Consider the following 20,598-nt stretch of genomic DNA (forward strand, 5'->3'; position numbering starts at 1 on the left):
GCATCTTGGTTCTTTCCACAATTTGGCAACTGTGGCCATTACTGCTATGAACACTGGGGTACAGATGGCCCTTCTTTTCACTACATCTGTATCTTTGGGGTAAATACCCAGTAGTGCAAATGCAGGGTCATAGGGTAGCTCTATTTTCAACTTTTTGAGGACCCTCCACACTGTTTTCCAGAGTGGTTGCACCAGCTTGCATTCCCACCAACAGTGTATGAGGGTTCCCCTTTCTCCACCTCCTCTCTAACACTTGTTGCTTACTGTCTTGTTAGTTTTGGCCATTCTAACTGGTGTAAGGTGGTACCCCAATGTGGTTTTGATTTGAATTTCCCTGATGACTAATGATGATGAAGATTTTTTCATGTGTCCATTAGCCATTTGCATGTCTTCTTTGGAGAAGTGTCTGTTCATGTCTAGAACTCATACAGCAATTCAGTAATGTGGCAGGATACAAAATCAATATACAAAAATCAGTTGCTTCCTTATACACTAACAATGAAAATATAGAAAGGGGAATTAGAGAATCAATTCCATTTACTATAGCATCTAGAACCATAAGATACCTTGGAATAAAACTAACCAAAGAGGTAAAATATCTGTACTCAAGGAACTACAGAACACTCATGAAAGAAATTGAAGAAGACACAAAAAGATGGAAAAGTTTTTCATGCTCATGGATCAGAAGAATAAACATTGTTAAGTTGTCTATACCTCCCAGAGCTATCTACACTTTCAATGCCATCCCGATCCAAATTCCACTGGCATTTTTCAAAGTGCTGGGATACCCACTATGTTCTTAAAAAAATATGTCCTCAAGTGGAGCAAGGACAGTTTTCCCCTAGAAATCATTCATAATTATGGGTCTCTGTTAACTGTTCAAGAACTTGGCATTTAAAGGACTATTGATATGCTGCAGGAATAAAGATACCATGACTCGAAATCACTGTACTTACTTAAACTAGGAACATTGTGTTCCATGTGGTGGACAGTTTGAACTAGAAGGAATTTTCTTTTGGAAATAAAAAAACAAAAATTGTATTATTGATAGTATTGTCTACATAGGAAACCCAAATTCTCTATATCTATATTAGTACACTTAACAAGTACAGATAGCAAGTTTAGTGGATGATAGATCAACTTTTTTTTCAATTTTTTAAAAGATTTATTTATTTGTTTGAGAGGCAGCATGGGGAGGAGAGGCAGAAGGAGAGAGAGAAAGAGAATCCCAAAGTCCCTGCTGAGCATGGAGCCTGATCCCACAACCCTGAGATCATGACCTGAGCTGAAATCAAGAGTTAGACACTGCAACAACTGAGCTACCCAGGTGCCCCAACTTATCTATAAATTTTAAAACCAGCCACTAACTGTTAGAAATACTTTGTGGACTCCATCTCCTCCAGACTGGTCAGCTGAGGCTAAGTGTCTCAATATCTGAATAAGTTTGATGTTCATAGCTAGAGCTTCAGGTTTGAGGGGGCAGGAAAACTATGAAGGACGCAACTTCAGATGCAATCAGACTTGATTTAAATCCTGGCTTCTCCATTTGCATTTAGATGAATCTCAGTTTTCACACATGTAAGATGCGAGCAGTGATGACACTTAAGACAACTCACAAGATGGCAACTTGGTTCAAACAATGGTTGTGGAGGGGCTCCATAGGCAGAAGCTCTTTAGGGTGAAACATTGTCAGTAACTGAGTCAGTAAGAGCACAGCCAAGACCTGGGGCTTGGCTTTTCCACTTATACCTGTGTGACCTTGAGCCTCTCCAGGCCTTAGCCTCTTCATCTGTTGAGCAGAGATAGAAGTGTCCAACTCACCGGGTTGTAGTGCAAACTCAATTAAGTTGAGTGGAAAGCTCTTAGAATACTGCCTGGTACATGTTAAGTGTCAGTTCTTACTATATTTTCATATTTGCCCAGAAGGAAGCTGTCTAAAAAACTACCTATCATAAATAATAAACTCTATTTAGAGTTGGAAAAAAAAAAAGAATACTAAATCTTAAAGGTGATCCAGCCCAACCTCTTCTTTTAGGGAAAGAAACTGAGGTCTGAGTGTTTCCTCTGGTCATATAGCTTGATCACCCAAGGGTTCCTGGTTCCCAATTCAAAATTTTCCTTTATACCCCTCTCCTTTGTAAATAAAGGTCTATATGAAGACAATACTATCCCTATTAGCTAGCCAAGGGGATCACAAATCCCATAAACTATACTTTTTATAGATGAATAAACTATAACTCAGTGTTTCAGGAACTTGCTTGAAGTTACACAGCTGTGAACCATCTGAAATTAGTTGCTAATTTTTATGGTCACTGGAGTAACCACTAACTAGTTGTAAAACCTGAAGCTAATCACTTGATCTACTCCTTGATACTCAAGAGAGTGGTCCGTGGTCAGCCTCATCCCAGAGCCTGGTAACAAGGCAGAATCTCTGGCCTCACCCTAGACTTCACTGAATCAGAATCTGCATTTGGAAGTTCCTTCTAGAAGCATTCCTCTTTTCTGCTCATCTATTAAGGAGGCCACGGATATTTTAGATGCTCCTGTCCAGCTCTAAAATGCTCTGAACTCTTCTCTCTTTTCCTTTTTACCCCCACGGCCTCCCAATTCTAAAGAAATATTTGAAGGAGAAAAGAGTTTACAAAAGCAACTTGAAGGTCAAGGTGAAGGGAGAGTGAGAAGGGGTATATTTCTTTTCATTAGGGATACTGGTTTTCGGGTGTCAGGAATTCTCCCAAACTTTGCAGGTCTGTGTGTGATATTTGGACCAAATGATTGAGGGGAGCAAAACACTTTTTGCCAGGAGTCTAGGACACCTTGGTGCTTGTCTCCTCTCTGCCACCAGAACATCTGGGAAAGCTTAAGTGAGTGACCCCGTCTTCTCCCCTCTGAAATGAACCAGTTGGTTTTCCAAATATCTTTCATTTATACTACTGGTCTGCAGAATCTTTTTTTTTTTTTTAATTACCTGCTTATCTAACTTACCTGTGCTTTCTTGGTGTGTGTTTCTTAATAGAGTGTTCAATCTCTAACTCAGGACTTTGGCTACTAAGGAGGACAAGGATGGTCTCTCTGGCTAAGGGCTCATATTTGTGATAGAGACCCAAGTGATCTTTCTACTCAGTTAATTTCCATCCTCTGTGTTAAGTAATTGATCAATCACATTCCCTTTGGTCCTGAGCCAACTTAAAAAGGCTGCCTCCTCCTGCGCTCCGCTTATCAACTTTTACTCTTTACACAGCTGGGGGAGCACATGCCTGAGCTATCTGTCTGCTGACCACCCTGGCCACAAAAGCATGTGTCCATGGAAACTAACCCAAAGGCGACCAAAATAGACCAAGTAAATTTCATCTTTAAGCCATTCTGCCTGCTTTTCTCTGGACTTATGCCGATTTCTCTGAGATTCCCACTGAAGTTCATGGTTACAGAACATAAACCCCCTCTTTTCAATCCTTAGGCTTCACTTTTGCACACAGAGTGGCATGGAGTTCTTCATATGCATCAGGCTAAAGAATGGTTTCCCGTTCTCATAAACATGGAAGTTTTAGAAGTCCAAAGTTGACTTTGAAAGTGACACAGAGCTACACAGAGGTTTTGTTTGCCAAACACTTGCAAATCATTTTCCCTCCACAAAAGCTTTTAAAATGTCAGCAGCCTGCACATCTCTGTGCCGGGACTATTCCTAACACAGGACCGAGGCAATAATTTACTGCCCACAGTCCACCAGCTCCTGGACCTCAGGAAGGCTATGAATGTTTATGGCCCTCCAGGTCCTGAGGTTTCCTGGAACTATCCAGGGCAGCATGGTCCCTCTCACTCTCTCTAAGGCACAGAAACATTTTTGTGAAGTTATTTTTATTTTAAATAAGTGCAACAAGTAAATACTAAACAAGGCTCAGTGAGAAAATGAAATGGAGGTGACTGAGGAAAGGCCTTTGGTACAGTAAGATTCTCATTTTTCTTCCCCACCCTTTTCTTTTTCTGAGGAGCAAGGACATGGAAAACCTGTATTCGGCCACTGCAAGAACGAATTCTGTGTGTAAATTAGAGATCATTTCATGGACTAAAACAAATTCATGCATGTGGGTGCTGGCTGGGCAATCTGCCTGTATTGTTACCATGTGAAGGAAATAGTCATTTTCCCACTCCCTCTCTAAGCAAGATGTTAAGGAGTTCAAACTTTGCTGTAAAGGCTATCATGAATTTTCAAGAGGGAAATAGAATGTATTTTTATTCGTAAATGGGCCAAAGAAGCATCTGTGCAAATTCAGAGGAAGTTAAAACAGATCATGGGCAAGAGGCACATCCAATCTCCCCCAAATATACTACTTTCTATTTGACTAATTACACATTAGAAAGAAAACAGCACATTATTTTTCCTCCAGAAAGGGAAATTCAACCTGTATCTGAAACGCATTATTGTAGCATTTTAATTAAAGCATATATTCAGCTGAGTAACTCATTCCCTCCCCCATTAACCACATTCTCCAGGCACTGAACAGGATGTAAGAAGAATTGCCAAGTCACTACTGGATCATTTCTCGCTCTGAAGTTGCTTTCCCGGCACCGACTGCATCTGACTCTACAGATGAGAAAACAGAAAATGATCTTCAAGAATGGAAAACTTGTATGGAGTTTTGTGCAACAGTGTTGAACAATTCACCAAATACTGTGACCCTAACTAGATTTTATCTTGCTTTTATATTGAATGAGTTGAAAGAAAACAGAAAAGACAGATTTTCTTTTTTTTTAATACAGGAAATTTTGCAGATAAGGCTGATGGAAATGTGAAAGGACTTCCATAAATAGATGGACATTCATTTAAAATCTAGCTTTTAGCTGCATTTTATTCTGTAAATCATTGTCTGTGCTCTCTTGTTCCCTGCTGTTTTCACATCCAGGGCAAAGGTTTGTAGAAAGCTCAAGTCCCAAAGGACCCCAAACAGCTATGAGATGTCAGCTAGGCAGTTTCATTTCTAGAAATCTAGATAAACTGATTTATTTTAAGACCAGGGAAATGACAATAATATAAAGTAACTGCGTTGCTCTTCATATGAAGAGTTTGTTCAAATGAACAAACGTAGATGCTTTTGAACACACACATAAACACACAAACAGTACACGTCTCATTCAGCCAAACAAAACCTGAGGCCCTTCTTGATCAAAACTCTTCACAGTGTAGGGCTAGAGGGCACATACCTCAATATCATCAAAACCATCTATGAAAAACCCACAGCAAATATCATACTCAATGGGGAGAAACTGAGAGCTTTTCCACTAAGGTCAGGAACACGGCAGGGATGTCCACTATCACCACTGCTATTCAACACAGTACTAGAAGTCCTAGCCTCAGCAGTCAGACAACAAAAAGAAATTAAAGACATCTGAATTGGCAAAGAAGAAGACAAACTCTCACTTTTTGCAGATGATATGATACTTTATGTGGAAAACCCAAAAGGCTCCACTCCAAAACTGCTAGAACCAATACAGGAATTCAGTAAAGTGTCAGGATATAAAATCAAGGCACAGAAACCAGTTGTATTTCTGTTTTTTCCATCTATTTTTTTCAAAGGAATGAAACAAATAATCCTAAAATTTATATGGAACCAGAAAGACCCCGAATAACCAGAGGAATGTTGAAAAAGAAAGCCAAAGTTGGTGGCATCACAATTCCAGACTTCAAGCTCTATTACAAAGCTATAATCATCAAGACTGTATGGTACTGGCACAAAAACAGACACATAGATCAATGGAACAGAATAGAGAGCCCAGGAATGGACCCTCAACTCTATGGTCAACTCATTTTCGACAAAACAGGAAAGAATGTCCAGTGGAAAAAAGACAATCTGTTCAACAAATGGTGTTGGGAAAATTGGACAGCCACATACAGAAGAATGAAACTGGACCATTTCCTTACACCACACACAAAAATAGACTCCAAATGGATGAAAGACCTCAATGTGAGACAGGAATCCATCAAAATCCTTGAGAACACGGCAGCAACCTCTCCGACCTCAGCTATAGCAACTTCTTCCTAGGAACATCACCAAAGGCAAGGGAAGCAAGGGCAAAAATGAACTATTGGGATTTCATCAAGATCAAAAGCTTTGCACAGCAAAGGAAACAATCAACAAAACCAAAAAACAACTGACAGAATGGGAGAATATATTCGCAAATGACGTATCAGATAAAGGGCTAGTGTCCAAAATCTATAAAGAACTTAGCAAACTCAACACCCAAAGAACAAATAATCCAATCAAGAAATAGGCAGATGACATGAACAGACATTTCTGCAAAGAAGACATCCAGATGGCCAAGAGACACAAGAAGAAGTGCTCCACATCACTCGGCATCAGGGAAATACAAATCAAAACCACAATGAGATATCACCTCACACCAGCCAGAATGGCTAAAATTAACAAGTCAGGAAACGACAGATGTTGGCAAGGATGCAGAGAAAGGGAAACCCCCTACACTATTGGTGGAAATGTAAGCTGGTGCAGCCACTCTGGAAAACAGCATGGAGATTCCTCTAAAGAGTTGAAAATAGAGCTACCCCATGACCCAGCAATCACACTACTGGGTATTTACCCTAAAGATACAAAAGTAGTGATCCGAAGGGGCATGTGCACCCGAATGTTTATAGCAGCAATGTCCACAATAACCAAACTATGGAAAGAACCTAGATGTCTATCAACAGATGAATGGATAAAGAAGACGTGGTTCATATATACAATGGAATACTATTCAGCCATCAAAAGAAATGAAATCTTACCATTTGCAATGACATGGATGGAACTAGAGGGTATCATGCTGAGCAAAATAATTCAATCAGAGAAAGACAACTATCATGTGATCTCCCTGATATGAGGAATTTGAGAGGCAGAGTGGGGGGTTTTGGGGGGTAGGGAAGGAAAAAATGAAACAAGATGGGATCGGGAGGGAGACAAACCATAAAAGACTCTTAATCTTACAAAACAGACTGAGGGTTGCTGGGGGAATGGGGGTTGTGGAGAGGGTGGTCAGATTATGGACATTGGGGATGGTATGTGCTATGGTGAGTGCTGTGAAGTGTGTAAGCCTGACGATTCACAGACCTGTATCCCTGGGGCAAATAATACATCATATGTTAATAAAAATAATTTTTAAAAAACCTAAGGGCTTACTCAGTGATTGGAAGATCATTAATTTTATTTGGAAATAAGAGAAAAAGAAAAAAATACGATTGGGTCTTACATGCTGAGGGCAGGAAAAAGAAGAGAGCTGTGGTCAAGTATTTTTATCTTCTGTACATGAGTGCAGAAGGTGAACAGTGTCTGTCTCACACAGTATGACAAAATGAGTGTCCTCCCTGTTCCTTGTTGCATCCTCAGGACCATCTACTCTCCTTCCATCCCCCTTCCATACATCCTTCCATCCGCACCTTTTCACCCCCATCTCAGCAACTCTGAAGTCCATGTGTTAAGACTATGCCACATGCTAGTTTATTTGGGGCAGTCGTCTTCAGACCCTTAATCACTCATCTTCACTTCTCATAGTGTTTAATTTTTCCTTTATCATCCTGTCACTTGCTCTACTGCTACCATTATGATTCTTAAGGATTTCAATGTCCACACAGAGAATTCTTCCAATAACTTCATTTCTTAATTCTCCCTCCCCCTCCTTACCTCCTATGAGCTTACCCCCCACTCCATGTCAAATGATCCATCCCACTCCAGACTTTATCATTAGCAGTTAGCATGCCCCTCCATAATCTCAATTTCAAACCTTTCACCTGAGGACCACCACTTCCTACTTTTTCAGATCATTACCTCTAGTGTCCAAACTCCATTAACTCTTTGGCACCCTGGGACTTCTAAGCGCCCCTTTCCCATTTCTTCATGGCTTCTTACCTCCTGGTGTCCTCTTCTTCCAGACCTGATTTCAATCCCTTGCTTTATAACTATAATCAGTCCCTTGAACTGTTCTCAACCCCCCACCACACACACACACACACACACCTCACCCTTCTCCCTCTATTGGGTACAACCTGATTAAATCCAACTATATTGTGCCTACTGTCTCATCTGGATTTAAATTCTTAATCAAACCTCAGTAGCCCAGAATGCTGGCCAGAAATTCTACACATTTCCCTGGTCAACTCATTCTATGAATCTTTGAATCAACTATTTCAAAATTCTACCAAAACTAAAAACTACTAAAATTTATTTCCCATTCCTTTCTCTCAAGTAAGACCTTCTTACTTCAAGGAAAGAGAGAATCAGTCATAAAAGAAATTCTAAAAGTTCCCACCTCCAAATGTACCAATCCACCTGGGTCTGGGTGCATTTATCACACACATCCTTATCCTGTTCCTTTGTACCACATCTTTCTAAGGCGACTCCTCCCTCAGACACAGAATTCTATCTCCTCCGCAGCTGTCAAGGGCTCCTCTCCTGCTGTTGTGCCCTCCTCTAGCAAAACTGCTCATTTTCTATCAATTTTATCGTTGCAGTGAGCACCCGGCCACGTTGTAATTGTAACCTTGGCTTCCCTTTCACCTTCCACTACTTGCACATTCCCCTACTCCTTCATAGCATAAATTCTCCAAAAAATAATCCAAAAGTTCTGTTCTCCTAGTATCTCTTCTAATCCTCTCTTGACCACCTTCGAGTCAGGTTTTGCGACTAAAACTCAGTCCACTCCAATATCCATTTCTTGGTCTATCTGCAGAATTTTTTTATACCCTAATGACTCCCAAATGTCTGTCTGCAGCCTAGGTCATTCTCCTGAACTCCAGACATTTATCTTCCTGCCTTCTTGGATATCTATCTCACTCTTGATTACCCACCTAAACTCACTTTTTCATCCCACCTTCCTCTTCTGGGTAAATGACAACTCCATCTTTCCAGCTGTTGAAGCCAAAATCCTAGAGCTGTTTATTCTTTCTCCTTTCTCTCAGATCCAATACCCATTACTTTATCTTTGAAATGTATCCAGAATCTGGCCATGTCTCAAACCCTTCATTCTGCTTCTGTTCTGCCATCATCTGCCAAAATTATTACAACAACCTTCTAATGTTCTTCCTGATTCTATCCTTTTGCTTCTCTCTCTCTCTCTCTATCATTCTGTGTGTGTGTGTGTGTGTGTCTTGTTTTAACACAACAACCAAACTGCTTTTAAGATCTATTGTTACTTTGTCCAAAATCTAACAAGAGTTTCTATCTCTCTTAGAATAAAATCCAAAGTTTCACCAAAGCTTATACAACTCTACTTGATTTGACCCCCTGCTACTACTCTATCTTCATCTCTTGTGGCTTTCTCTCCCTCATCCATTCACCTCCAGCTACTTGGTATCTCACCACAGGCCATTTGCGCTTGCTTCTCTCAGATGTCTGTCCATTTCACTTCACTCAGAGCTTTGCTCCGATGTCAAATTATCCAAGAACCTTCCTCTCTATTCCATTGAAAGTAGTCCCATGCCCTTCATCTTTTTTGCCTTTATTTTCTCTTCACACTCACCATCACCTATCATATTTATTTGTTTATTATGTTATCTCCACTAGAAAGTGAGCTCCATAATAACAATGGTTCTATTTCATTGCTTTGTCCCAATGGCTCTGAGAGAGAGTAGATGACCCATAAATATGCATTGAGTGAATGAATGAATTTTTAATAAGAACATATAATAATAATATAACTTTTAAACCAGATTCAACCACTGATTTAGTCATTAAGCACTTTTTGAGCATCTTTTTTGGGCCAAAAAAACCAGCTGCCAAAACAAGCAAACAAACACACAAACATTAGAACATGAAGAAAAATTTTCTCATGAAAGACAACATTGATAATTATTTTAAAATATTTCTTATATACACAAAGATTCCATATAACAGAACCATATTCCAGTCAAAAGGAGAACACTGAGTGTGACACATACCCATTAGTTAAACAAAGATGCAAATGCCAATGAAAGTAATTGCTTGATACATACATGATGACTAAATGAATTGAGAGGGGACATAGACATTTTTCAAGAAAATTCACATTTGACATTTTGATGGTCTGTAAAAGATTCTGAGTCATTGTAAATATTTTTTTTTAACTAATAATAATGTTTCCTTGGCTCTTGAAAGGAAGAAAATGAAAGAGAGAAAGAAGAATGAAGAAGAAAGAAAGAAAGAAAGAAAGAAAGAAAGAAAACAAGTCTACACAAGAAAAATAAATTTTATTTGCAAGTTAATATCTCTGACCATTATTCTGACACTATCTTTGAAATGTTTTAGATGTGGAATGAATTGTTTTTAAACATTTATTTTATTTACTTTGATCAGATCAAGAGAAGGACAATATATATAGTCAGGTATTAGTTCTCTATCAGCTATATGGCTGCAAATATCTTTCCCAAGAATGTGACTCCCCCCCCTTTTTTTCTGATGGTTTTTTACTATACAGAGTTTTAATACATTTAGTATTTCCTTATTGATAAGCACTTTTTTATTGCCTAAGAAATCCTTCCTTAGCCCCAAGGTCATAATGAGATTCTCTAAAACTTTATAATGAATGTTATATTTTTCATGTTAAGGTCTTTAATCCTTGATCACTTTATATGGTTTGAAGCAGGGATTTTAATTTAATACTTTATCCTTTATACTAGAAGATTGACATCTTTTCTTTCATTGACTATGAATACAAAATTTTATATTTATACCTCCCACCCTCATAGATCTTATAGTTTTTTTTTTAAAGATTATTTATTTATTTATTTGACAGACAGAGATCACAAGTAGGCAGAGAGGCAGGCAGAGAGAGAGGAGGAAGCAGGCTCCCTGCTGTGCAGAGAGCCCAATGCGGGGCTTGATCCCAGGACCCTGGGATCATGACCTGAGCCAAAGGCAGAGGCTTTAACCCACTGAGCCACCCAGGCGCCCGGATCTTATAGTTTTTTAGGGACGAGAAACAATAAACAAGTATGTAAATATTAATAGTGAATATTTACACTTGCCTTTCTATGTGAGGTGCTAAGATCTTTATGACGATTTAAGCTATTTAATCTTCAGAATTTCTCTGTAAGGAAGGAGCAATTAGCATCCACATATATTAGCATATAACAAAGTTAAAGTAGAAAACAGTTGAATAGCTTTCTCAAAGTTGCACCTACTGGGAGAAAACTAAGATTTTAATTCAGATTCTCATTCACCTCCAGGATCTGTGTTTCTAAACCTGACACAAAACTGCCTCTCATCTGTGGTGCAGGAAAAGCTGGGACTGAAAGTCATGTGGGGGTCAGTAACTTCAGCTTACCTCAGTTGGGGCTTAGAGGAGTTTTTCAGACAGGACATTCAGGCTAACACCTGAGGGATGAGAAGAAAGCAGCTTCTTCTCTGGATCTTAAACATATCAGAGAGCACGGAAGGAATTAAGGCATTTTTTCTACCCTCTAGGGTCATGTATGTGCCATCCACACAGCAGACTGGACCCCAAACACAATGCTGCTTCTCTCTCAGTTAAGGAAGTCTGACACTGGGAAACAGCATGGTGTGCTCTCTGGTTGGGTTCTTCTCCTATCCCTGTCTTCCCTCTGTCCTGCTGGCAAGACAGAGAAGTCTTTGTGAGATCCATGATGGGAGCTCACAAATTACACAGACCCGTCTGAACCAAGTCTGAGCGTATTAGTCAAGGCACTTGAAAAACATTATCTTCTTTCCCTCAAGACACTTCATTCACGGTTTTACCAGACCTTCACGTTATAAATCAAAGAGTATGTTGTTCTTAAATTGCTCAAGAGATGAGAAGTAGTAGAAGAGATTTCCGCATGAACCACGGAGGGAGGCTGGAACTTTCTGGAAATATGTCTGAAATGTTGTGCTGGCTTAGGCCCTTGTTAACTTGTTAGCAGGGCTTGCAGTGCATACTCAGAAACACAGGGGGGTTCTCCCACTTGAACCATGCCAAACCCACCTTTACTCTTCCCTACTTTTTTCTTCCTATGTCTCTCTAAGTTCACAAATCACATTTTCTGGCCTGTGAATCAAGAAATACAACCAAATATGGGTAAAGTTCTTAGAGCCCCTCCTGAGGCCTTCTGTTAAGTCCAATGCAATGCTTGTACTGTTTCTGAGTCTGGAGGATAAAGACAGGAGTCCGACTGCAATTAGAAAATCAGAAGCTGGGCTGAAAAAGGGGACACTTCCTTGGCCACATAGTTTGGTGTTAGAAGCACTGGTGTGTGTGAACAATCGAGGGCATCTGATGCCTAACCCAGTACAAAACCCATCCAGCTAACTCCACTTAATTCTCAACTGTCTGACTGATGGTTTCCTATGGCCTGGAAGAAGATTTATATTTATGCTCTGAGAAGCCTTTGTCATTGGGACTGTCTCAGCTTTCTTCTGTTCAGAGGTGGGAAGATGCTATTCAAGCTTGCTGAGGCTCTCATTATGCTGAGTTAGAATATGCAATAATGCACTCCAGACATTTGCTGGGGACAATGATGTCAAGTTAACATGGGTCTAATATTTATTCAGAAGTCTAATAGGGAGAAGCAATATTCAAAATTTTTGAAGGATCAATGTCAATTTGTTCTTCTAAATTCTCCCCTTGACTTAGGAAGGTTAGAAAGAAGCCATGTACACAGATTTCATTTTATTGGATCCCTAGAGAATTGTTTTTTATGAATTATGCTTTGGGAATGCCAAGAGCCTAAATAAAAGATATTACTTTAAAAAGCCTTATAAAACTCCAACATCCAAGGAAAGGACATTGTTGAGGACATCAATCATTATGTCATGTTTGCGAGTGTCTCAGAAAGAATTACCTGTGTTGGGATGCCTGGGTGGCTCAGTCATTAAGCATCTGCCTTCGGCTCAGGTCATGATCCCAGGGTCCTGGGGTTGAGCCCCATATCAGGCTCCCTGCTCAGTGGGAATCCTGCTTCTCCCTCTCCCACTCCTCCTGCTTATATTCCTTCTCTCTCTCTCTCTCTGTCAAACAAATAAATAAATAAAATTTTTTTTAATAAAATTACCTGTCTTAATTATCATATGATCTCACTGATATGAGGAATTTGAGAAATAAGACAGAGGATCATAGGGGAAGAGAGGGAAAAATGAAACAAGATGAAACCAGACAAGGAGACAAACCATAAGAGACTCTTAATCTCAGGAAACAAACTGAGGGATGCTAGAATGGAGGGAGGTGGGAGGGATGGGGTGGTGGGGTGATGGACATTGGGAAGAGTCTCACATTGGGTGAGTGCTGTGAATTGTGTAGGCCTGATGATTCACAGACGTGTACCCCTGGGGCAAATAATACATTATATGTTAATTTAAAAAATGGATTAAAGACCTAAATGTGAGACCTGAAATCATAAAAATCCTAGAAGAGAACAGAAGCAGTAATTTCTCTGACATTGGTCATAGCAACATCCTTCTAGATATGTCTCATGAGGCAATGGAAACAAAAGCAAAAATAAACTATTGGGACTACATCAAAATAAGAAACCTCTGCACAACAAAGGAAATAATTAACAAAACTAAAGGCAACCTACTGAATGGGAGAAGATCCTTGCAAATGATATGCTATATGTTATCCAATAAAAGATTATATGCAAAATATATAAAGAATTTATGCAACTCAATACCCCCCCAAAAAACTAATAATCCAAGTAAAGAATGGACTGAAGACAGGAAGAGACATTTTTCCCAAAGAAGACATACAGACAGCCAACAGACACATGAAAAGATGCTCAACATCACTCATCATCAGGGAAATGCAAATTGAAACCACAGTGAAATATCACCTCACACCTGTCAGAATGGCTAAACATCAAAAACTCAGGAAACAGCAAGTCCTGGTGAGGATGTGGAAAAAACTGAACCCTCCTGCGCTGTTGGTGGGAATACAAACTGGTGCAGCCACTGTGGAAAACAGTATGGAGGTTCCTCAAAAATGTGAAAAATAGAACTACTCTACAATCCAGTAATCACACTACTTAATATTCACCCAAAGAATATGAAAACACTAATTCAAAAGGATACATGCACCCCTATGTTTATTGCAGCATTATTTACAATAGTCAAACTATGGAAGAAGCCCAAGTATCCATTGACAGATGGATAGATAAAGAAGAGGTGGTATATGTATTCACAATTCCTCAGCCATAAAAAGAATGGGATCTTGCCATTTGCAACAATACGGATGGAGCTAGGGAGTATAATGGTAAGCGAAATAAGCCAGTTAGAGAAAGACAAAGTCCATTTGATTTTATTCATATGTGGAATTTAAGGAACAAAAAATGAACAAAGCAAAAAAAGAGACAAATCAAAAAACAAAATCTTAACTATAGAGAAAAAACTGATTGTTTCTAGAGGGGAGGTGGATGGGGAAGTTGGGTGACACAGGTGGAAGGCATTAGGAGTGCACTTGTGACGAACACTGAGAAATGTGTGGAACTGTCGAATCACTACATTGTACACTGTATGTTAACAATACTAGAGTTTAAAAAATAAGATAGAGAGCTAAAAGGAAAAAAAGTAATGTTATTAGTGTAACTGAGAAACCAAAGATTTAATTGAATTAATTTTGTTCATTTTATTTTATTTTTAAATTTTATTTTATTTTTTAAATTAAATTGTATTTTATTTTTTCAGTGTTCCAAGATTCATTGTTTATGTACCTCACCCAGGACTCCATGCAATACGTGCCCTCCATAATACCGACCACCAGGTTCATCCATCCTCCCCAATCCCCCTTCCCTCAAAAACCCTTAGTTTGTTTAAATAGCCACATATGGCTAGTGATTACCACATTGGACAGCACAGCTAGGTTTTCACTAAATGCACATTGATGATGAATAATTGAAGTCATCAGACACCTATAATCCTTAAACTCAAATCAGTAAATTTTCTTTAACTGTTGCTTTAGAAAAGGGCAGTCATCATGAAAAATATCTGAAAATTAAAGACATTGATCCATAAAATAAGCTTCAGTTGTGTGACAGAATGATCAGTACTTAAACCAAATCCCCCAAACTGTTAAATCCCTGCATACAATGTCGTTACCTTCAGGAACTCATAAAAGGAAATGTCCTTAATTAAAAGTGTGATTTTGTGTGTGTGTGTGTGTGGCTCTGGGGACTTTTAAATGTCTGCATATAAATAAACCACATTTGTAGTTGGGTTTGAAGGCATGCCCTTCCTTTGTTCAGTTCCTAGATTACACTGCTGCAAGTTTACCTAAGAATCCAGGTCTGCTGCTGAATTAGAGAGAATGGCTGCCCGTGCTTTTTTTTTTTTTTTTTTTTTTTGGCTGATAGCTTTGTCCGCATGCTATTCTCTGTGATTTATCTTCCATGAAATGTCTGTGGATGTAAAAGCCCATATAAAAAGAGTGAAAGTGAGGGTAATAGGAAATTTGTAACTACCAGGTACTTACTAGGAGCATTAACTGGAGGAAATATAGAAGGAGCCATGGGAAGGGACAGAGGACCCTGTGCTTTCAGCTAGACAGCGTTCTGTGAGCTGAGTGATGCTGGATGAAAGCCAATATGTTTCCTGGGACAAAACCCAGAAGGTTCCGTGGAGAATGGGGCCCCAGCTTCCTGCCACTCTCCTGCCTTCTGCAGGTAGATTCTGTAGGATTTGAACTAAACTCTTAAACAGAAATAGGCATCAAAATGTTAAATTTAGGGGCATCTGGGTGACTCAGTTGGTTAAGCATCTGCCTTGGCTCACGTCACGATCCCAGAGTCTTAGGATTGAGCCCCCTATTGGGCTCCCTGCTCCGCAGGAGCCTGTTTCTCCTTCTCCCTCTCCCCCAACTCATGCTGGTTTGCTCTCTCTCTCTCTCTCTCTCTCATTCTCTCTCTTTCTCAAATGAATGAATAAAATCTTAAATTTATCTTAAATGTTAAATTTATAAAGCTTACATCTGACACCTCTTACTTTTGTGTAAGCATCTACAGAATTGGGTTTGCAGGTGTTTTATAATCCAGGAAGAGTGACGTCATTAATTACCACAAGCACAGTCTATCCATCAAGGACGGTGCTGGTTCACCCAGACACAGGGCCCGGTATCCGATGAGGTAGGTGTTTGTCTGTTTCTGCAAAAGCAATGAACTCCTTTACTTGGACATTTCCTTGCCTGATTAAATGATTCAGAAGTGTCAGACTTGCTCCCACTTAAATAATAATAACAACAATGCAAGAGATAACTTTAAAATATAAGGAAATTTAGCTGAACTATCATCTCAAGAATATGTAGTCTACTTGATCAGACCACAAAACCATCCAATTTTATGATGAAAATGACTCCTGTTTATGGCAGCTGGGATTTTGCCGCCTTAGAAGTGCCTTCTCTGGAGATTTCAAATGTGACATAGCTTTATACACAAACCAATAAATCAATCACGTGCCAAATGCTGAGAGTTCAGTGAGTATTCTGAACAAGAATTTAATGTTGTATGAGAATTACTTTTATAATTTCTCCCTCAAAGGTAGAAAGAGTTGGGAGGAGCATCCCTTAATATTTCTTTCTTAGAGGGATTTTCCTTCCCGTATCTTTGCTGGCTTCATGCTCCAGAATTTGACTATCCTATCTGGAATGGTAGACACTGTCAAAAAACAATTTTATGTGTCTCTGGTTGAAGGTCCTCCACTTTGAGATTTCAGGAACAGTAGGTTGAATTAAAACTCTGAGTTCCAAACCCTGAAACAAAAATACTGTATTTAAAATAGAAGCACCTCTATTCCCTAAATGCCTAGTACAATAACCTTTTAATAATTCACTACTCCTTGGTATATAATCATTTGTTTTATCAAACTTGAAACCAGCACCAAATACTCCTTCATTCCTTAGCCTGCTAACTAGGCCACCTCACTCAAAATTTCCCAGGGCTCACAAAAAAAGGAAAAGTACCCAGTGCAAGGCAAGAAAAATCAGCAACTTAAAATCTGAAAGGTTGCGGATGTTTGAATCTGATACATGCCTGGTGGGTGTGCCTGCAAGTTCCATTTCTGTGCAGGGAGTGGTGGTCATCTACTACTGGATTTGCAGGAGGCACTGGAAGAGCAATACTGCCTTTTCTTTTCCTCATTTAGTACATACACATGGTTGTGGGACTTTTAAACACATTAAGGAAAAAGAAATCCAGGAGAAAGGAGAGGAGCCTATTTGAGAAAGAGACCAAGAGTCTGTCACAGGCAAGAAGGAAAAAATTCAGACGTTCTTCTTTTTAAAATATGATTTATTGTTTAAATTATACTCTTTTGCATTTTAAGGGAAGCCAAGAAAATGAAGCTCTTGGTATATTAGAATTTTCCTCTCTGCTGTCATTTTAATTATTGCTCAGACATCTGTAATGGAAAGAACTCGAGGCTTAGAGCAGGTTTCCAGCATGGGTCTTTCCAAATCTGTCCCTGAACAGATGACAGAGCCTGGGACAAGTGACCAAGGCCTCACAGACGTTGTTTCTTTATTTGAGACAAGGGAGTCCCAAGTGCTATCTTCATTACATGTGGATGAGAAGATTTAAGGGTAATGAACGTGGCCCAGAATCATATGGCCCAGAAGTTAGCCAAGTCCAAGTTTAATCGTCACATTTTTGAAGCTTGACAGTGAGACAGAGTCCTACACAGCCCTGAAACTTTGATTTAAACTGTTCCTTCTTGGAGTTCAGGATTGTGCAGGAGGCAGACTGATTTGGATTTCAGGAGAAAAACACTGACTTACCTTCCATGGGTACAAAATGAGCGGGATGAGCAGGGGTTTGAGATTTTTCTAAAGACCATAGAAATGTGGAAATATCTGCAAAGCCTTCCCCAAACATTGAATTTATTTAGACCAACTTAGAATTGAAAACTAGCTGCCCCTCAGAATATTAAGGGGAGGGGAGAGCAGGAGGGTCTGCAAATCAGATGGGATAGAGTTACAGAATCTTACGGTTAACAAATAGGTTTGCTTATTTGTCATCTGGATTCTCATATACCATGAAATGAGTAGATACCCACCAAAGACTCAACACAAATATTGAGTTAATCCTGACATGGCTCAGAAGCATTCTGTGTATTTAGATCCTTTAATAAAATTAGAGGTTTTTTGTTTGTTTTTGACTTTTTAAAAATTTTATTTTAAAAAAAATGGACTCTTTTCCAAGTGGTGTCTATACACATGGAGCCAATGGAACTACTTTCTCTCCCTCTGAATACTTATTCAACAATGGTCTAGACTTTGAGAATTGTGCAGAAGTAGAGAAATTCCTTCCAATGTATATAAAAGCCTGGTTTGCCTTGGAAAGTCTGGTCAAGTTCAAGCAGGCAGCACGTCAGTGACCCCAAGCTCAGCTTATGGCTTTGAGGCGTTCATTAGAATCTCTCAGAATTCTGTTTTTAGGAGAACAACAGACCCTCTTTAATGAAAGGAACCCCTTTATCCAGCACTCATGTATTCTTTTCAGTTCTGATAGTAGATTTGGCCAGCAGGAGCCACACCAGGCTAGAACTCTCACATTGGCCAAACCCTGTGGCTTGTTCTCTCCAACACCATTTCCCGGTAGACTGGGAATTTCTCATCAATCCCATCAATGGGATTTCTCATTAATCACGCGTTGCCCATATCATGTTTCCTGGTTTGGCTTGTTCATGTAGCCATCCCAAGGCTGGGGGCATTGGGATCCAGTAACAATCACGAGACATGCCGTTGTCAGGGCTGGGTTTAGTTTGAGGATGCCCTCTTGTACTTGCCTACAGTTGTGCTTTTACCCTGGAGAAATCTCAAGTTAGATGAGAAGGCGGGGCGGGCGGGGGGGGGGGAGCCGGTTCCTGCTTGATGTTTAGTAGCTGGGTCATTATGAGGGATCCTGTAAACCCCCCACCCCTGCTGGTATGTGGGTGTTTTGTAACTATAAACTTTGTCCACATTGCCACAGCTCTGAGTTTCAGACAATCTCCAAGGATTTCAATTTACTTCTCACCTGTCTCCTTACCTAGTTCCCACACAATCATCCCCAGAGACCACCGAACCCTTGGTTGCTATCATTTCAGTCCTGAGCAGTGTTTGAAGTTGCACTGTGTCACGGAAAAAGAGCAACCAGCAAAGGGGACACCCACGGAATTGCTGGCCGGGGCTGTGGGCGCTGTGGAGAGTTTCAATCACACTGTTTGGTTTAGTTCTAGACATTGCCTCAGCTTTGAGGTGTGGGAGCTGTAAATTAGCATCTGAAACAACGCAGCTGTATTCCTGCCTCTGCCTTGCTAGCCAAGGCTCCCGTCCCTGTGACTTCAGAGTCTCCCATCTGGGAGCTGCTAGTTGTTGAATTGAATCCTATGTTGGGCCACCGATGTGGATAGTCTCAGAATTAGACCCTGGAAAGAACCTACGGAGATCCCAGCTATCTTTTGGGGCATCCCCAGAGAAGGACCCTCTGGCAAGGATTAGAAGGCAAGTCATTTATTTGGGAGGTAACCCCGGGAATCACTAGGAGGGGAGTGGGGAAAGGGAAAACAGGCAGTAAAAGGGAATGATCAGGCCAGTTTCCACTGTGGGCCCTAGAGCTTGACTTTCCTGGTGGGCACTCGGAGCCAAGGTGGTAGTTAGTATTCCACCTAACAGACAAGGGAGCTGGGGTATTTGTGTTAAGAGGTGTTTCCAGGAGCTATTAAATTCTCCAGAACCTCTGGCCTACAGTGTTTGCAGGTAGAATGGGATCCAGCAGCCAGACAAAGCTCCCGATAGAGAAATACAGATGTTGGCAGCTAAAAGTCAGCCTGTGTGTAAAAATGCTAAGCCTGGTGTGTGTTTATGGGGGGCTGCTGATAGGGTAGAAATAGAGCAGAACGTCCACAAGATCTGCCCCGTTAACCTCACACCCCAGGTACCAGAGAAAAACGCTGGGCAAGATGAACACCCTGTTAAGTGTTACAGCTAGAAACAGGCTGGTAAAGGATCTCCCCCAGTCTTAATTCCATGCAGAAACATCTTCTGTAGGGATCATCCAACCCCTATCTGAGCATTCCAAGTTGGGGGGGGGGGGGGGCTCAGCCATCAAAGCTGCCCATGCCTTGTGTAGATAGTTGTAGCTATTATTCTAACTGATACTTTGTAAATTTCCTCTTTTGTTCAAATGACCATTCATCCTCCAACTGTTGAATGTCTCCTAGGTGGTAGATGCAATGCAAGGAACGGAGCCAAAGCTCTCACAGTTGCACACCCACAAGAGGATGGATCAGGAGTAATGTTATTCTCCTGCAGTGTTTCATGAGTCCCATTGCACCAGATGCACTCTTGCCAATGCATAGCTCTGACCAAGATGCACAGAAAAGGAAATGAGTAACGCTCCATAGGAAGGGAGTGCAAGGCAGTTAGAGGAGATGAAGCCTGATTATAGGTGGGAGAGGATAGGGGAGACTTATCCAGCACAAGCACAATGGCCACATCCAATCTCATCCAAATAGTAGACATGCCAACAGCCTTCCCCACACTGGCAGAAAATGTGCCCAACTAGTATTTTAACCAGAACTCTACATAAATAGGATTAAGAGGAATGGCTTATTGCTACTTTAAAAAGCATGGAAATTTTTTTTCTTTCTTTCTTTCTTTCTTTTTAAGATTTTATGTATTTTT

The sequence above is a fragment of the Lutra lutra genome, chromosome 13 (assembly GCF_902655055.1).
Source record: "Lutra lutra chromosome 13, mLutLut1.2, whole genome shotgun sequence".
Taxonomy (NCBI): domain Eukaryota; kingdom Metazoa; phylum Chordata; class Mammalia; order Carnivora; family Mustelidae; genus Lutra; species Lutra lutra.